Source organism: Brachyhypopomus gauderio, chromosome 3 (genome assembly GCF_052324685.1).
Source record: "Brachyhypopomus gauderio isolate BG-103 chromosome 3, BGAUD_0.2, whole genome shotgun sequence".
Lineage (NCBI taxonomy): Eukaryota > Metazoa > Chordata > Actinopteri > Gymnotiformes > Hypopomidae > Brachyhypopomus > Brachyhypopomus gauderio.
In genome coordinates, this window is record NC_135213.1 from 1,481,644 (window position 1) to 1,486,145 (window position 4,502).

The following is a 4,502-nucleotide window of genomic DNA, read 5'->3' on the forward strand; positions in this document are numbered from 1 at the left end:
TGACTCAGCATTTACACAAGTGTAAGAAACCCAATAGTGTTCACCATGTTGAGGTCAGAGGTCATTCACCAGATGTATGCATTTTCTTAACATAACATGTCATGGAGTTTGAATGAATGAATGAATGAATGTTCAACTTATATAGCGCCTTTCTAGATACTCAAGGTCGCTTTACAATTTTAACCACTGGGCATACAAACACATTCATTCACAGACACTCAGACAACTGCTTTTATTGAACATGAAGACACACAAACAGGAAGAATTTGTCAGGGAATCAGGGAAGACCAATTTACTTAACCTCCATGTCTTTGGACTGTGGGAGGAAACCAGAGACCCTGGAAGAAACCCACGCAGACACAGGGAGAACATGGAAACTCCACTCAGATAGGGACTTGAACCCAAGACCCCAGTGCTGAGAGACAAACGTGCTAACCACCAAGCCACCGTGTTGCCCAATTGTCATGAAAATTGTGTTTAGATGCTGAGAACTGTATCTTGTAAAGGCGTTTGAGATTCAATGCCAAATAAAATGTGTTCAGAGATCAACACCACAGACAGTAGAAACCTGAACATAAGTGACTGAGGATTGTGTGTTCAAAGACAATGTGTAATCAAAAACTGCAGTACTGCCACTCTTAGGGCGTACTCACACTAGGCTCTGTGATCCGGGCCCGGATCAGTTAACCGTGCTCGGGCCCGCTTGAAGAGGTGGGCCAGGGCACGATTCATGTGGACTCGGGCACGGTTCGCTTCTAGTGTGAGCGCTATCCGTGCCCGGGCCCGCTTGGTGCCTCGTCTGATTGGTTCATTTCGCTGGAACTCAAACATGACGTCAGTGATGCGATGCTCACGTTAAACAGTCATAGCGACAAAGCGATTAGCAGACAATCGTTGTGTTAAATGATCGATAAATCTGTGCTTGCACCGTGTTTCTGCACTCCCAAAACGACTCCAAAAATACAATAAAAAGAGAATCGTGAACTCCATAGTGTTGTGCGAGTGCGCTTTTTTTTCCAAATAATGCGGCGTTGTGATGACGTAAGCGTGCTCGGGCCGGGTTGCTGAAGCCAGTGTGAGTGCAGGCCAGAGGGGGAGTGGGGAGGGGGGATAACCGGGCCCCAGCACGGAACCAGCAAACCGTGCCTAGTGTGAGTACGCCCTTAAATATACTTAACTGCACTCTTTAATTGAGGTCATACTAAAATACGGTCTGAGAACACAACCAGAGTATTCCAGCCTACCTCCTACCACCCAGTGATTTACCGCCCAGTTTCATCCTAAAGCTCTCGACTCAGTTTGCCTGGTTGTTACCAAGGCCTTCAGGGCGTGAACTGGGCGTGTTGGGGCAGGAGTGACTCCTATGCAGGTGTTCCCTCAGTCTACACGTTGGCGTGCACAGCTGCTATCAACAAACCTTTGATCTGGATCTGGAGTTTGAAATTCTGCCAGTCTGACACCGAGCCAGTTTTTCCGAGAGGAAATATACAGTATCGGTTTCTTTGTTCCACGGTGAGAGATCTCAGTGGGTTATTAACCCTCCGAGGAATCTCTGAATTACTGCAGGTTTTTTCCAGTCAGCTCAACTTGGTTCAACTAATCAATGTCTGCCCAGGGCAGAACAGGTCTGTGGGAGCTAAACTCTGTGGGCTGGGATGGACCTAAACTGTGCAAGGTAGACTAGATTTCCAGGAGTACTGCAAACACTTCAGGAGTTCATTAACTGGAGTATCTTCAAAGCTTTTCACTCTGCCAACGTCCCCTCAGCCACCACCACTTTGCTCCACAGGTGAACCACAGTGTCCCTCACCTGCTACAGCACTGTCTGGTCTGGGATTTGCAGTGTTTCTGATTCTAATACAGATAACTGTACACATCATCAGGAGGCCTCTGCTTCGTGTGAAATATGTTCTTGTCTAATAGCATGATAACATGACCTGACCTCAATGAGCTGGGCGGGGTTAGCAGCAAAATGAGGCCTTGACCTTAATGACTTGGGCCGGACAATAGTCGGACAATGAGATAGCCCTGACCTCAATGGTTTGAATGTGACTATCAGCACAATGAGGTGGGTGTGACCTCAATGGGATGGCCGTGATCTTAATATGAGGGGTGTGACCTCAATGGGATGGCCGTGATCTCGATAGGAGGGGTGTGACCTCAATGAGATGGCCGTGATCTCGATAGGAGGGGTGTGACCTCAATGAGATGGCCGTGATCTCGATAGGAGGGGTGTGACCTCAATGAGATGGCCGTGATCTCGATAGGAGGGGTGTGACTTCATTGGGAAGGGCAAGGCCAAAGCATTTGGTTCACCCTCATACTGAAGCAGCATTAGGTCATCTAGCTCAGATCTTCACTGATTCTTCTTTCCTACTGTATAGTTAAAGCATAAATTCTATAAGCCAAATTATGACTAGCATGTTAAGTGTCTGTCAAATATTGCATAATTTTCAGGATTGCAAAAACGTTTATTTTTAGCATGAGAAATGTTCAGGACACGTGACTTCTGAAAGGAGCTCTCATATTATCAGTCTGACGATGTGAGTTATACACAACAAAGCCAAGATATGTAGTGGTGTACCAGCCAGATCTCATGATAGGGGAGAAGATTGAGAAGACAGCAGGGAGAACCGATGGATCACGTGGTGGAAACATCTGAAGGAATGTGAGCTGGAAAAACACCAGGTACTGAAACAAACAACTGAGATAATGGAAGGTGAACACCACATTATTTCAGAGGTGACGGGGAACTTGGGGTCACGACCACAAAGCTGGTGGAGGGGCTCCAACAGGCCCCAGGAATGACATCATCAGTTTCAGTCCAGAATAATACAATCCAGAAGCAGAAGAAACACTGCACCCTCACACTGCCAGACCTCTGGTAGTAGGCCCCAATATGAGGTGTGTGTGTGTGTTTGTGTGTATGAGAATCAAAGTGAAAGCATGAAAAATAATGTGTGTGTGTCTGTTTATCCAGAGTTGGTTCCTGCCTGTGCCCTGCGCTCATACATGACCTTGAACTGAACAGTATAGAAGATGAATGAATGAACAGTGTGTCTGTGTGGTGGTGTGTCTGTGTGGTGGTGTGTGTGGTGTGTGTGGTCTGTGGGAGTAGATTTCCATAACTTATTCCTCAATAAACATTTCAAGCTCACAACAACTTTTATGAAGTTTATCATTTCAGTGTGACTGAACACATGCCTCACAATCATTTTAAGCAGAATTACTTCAGATAAGAGATGGAAAATCAATTATGAGCTTTTTATAACAATACATTGAAAATTCTGTGCATAGAGGTCTTACATAATCATTTGTGCTTGAAGGTTCTTCTGCTTTTGATGAGACTCTCCCATTAAATCCTGCCAATATAATGGTCCTGAATCTCATCCTCTGTTCCTCTGTCTCTATCTCTGAATCATCCAAACATAATCCGCACCTTTTAAAGCAAGAACATCTGTACCTCAATGGAACTTCTGTACCTCAATGGAACTTCTGAAACTCAGTGGACCTTCGTCAGTCCTTCATGCACATGTGTGTTAGACAAATCTTATGGAACCTCAGACCTCAGGCTGTAGGCACTGATGCAGACACTCATCAGACTGACACAGACACTCATCAGACTGTCGGCACTGACACAGACACTCATCAGACTGTACGCACTGACAGACACTCATCAGACTAAACACTGACACACTCATCAGACTGTCAGAACTGACACAGACACTCATCAGACTGTAGGCACTGACACAGACACTCATCAGACTGTAGGCACTTTTCACAATCTGATCACTGTGATGTTGTTTTAGTTTTCCCCACATACAGATAGCAACGGTTTTCAGGTACAGTTAAGATCTTATTTTTCATTTCCCTGCATTCTTACATGTGTGGGTGAATATTTGGCCACAATAGGGTCTAATGTAAATCACAGTAAGTCCTAATATAGAGTTATAGTAGGGTCTGATGAAGCTCCCAGCCCAGGCCTCTGGGACCACCCCCCCCCCCCCCCAACCCCAACCAGAACAAGTATTCACTCCCACCCAGATCCTTACTGTACCCTGCACCCTACACCCTAAACCCTACACCTTGCACCCTACACCCTATGCCCTGCACCCTACACTTTTGATTACTGGAATCAGCCCTTGATTACCTGGCCCAGGTGTAGCCGTAACAGTCTGGACGGAGCATCTCTGCACTAAGCTCTTTAAGTTCTCTCTCTGTAGCCGGAGCTCTAGCTCCACTGCAGTGACTTAGCTTGGTATGAGGAACCACCTGTTCCCTCCTGGTCAGGAGGTGCAACGTTCCTGCCCAGGAACAGAGAGACAAAGGGGGTTCCTTGTATTTACGTAGCTTTGCATATCTGTGCATCCTGCTTTGTATTTGACCACAAGCGCACGTAGGCCAGACGTGTTGATCTACATCTACACCATCTCCACTATGCAAAGCGGCAGTATGCAAATCAGCTCAGTGTGCAGCACCCAGCTGGAGATGGAGAGTGTGAG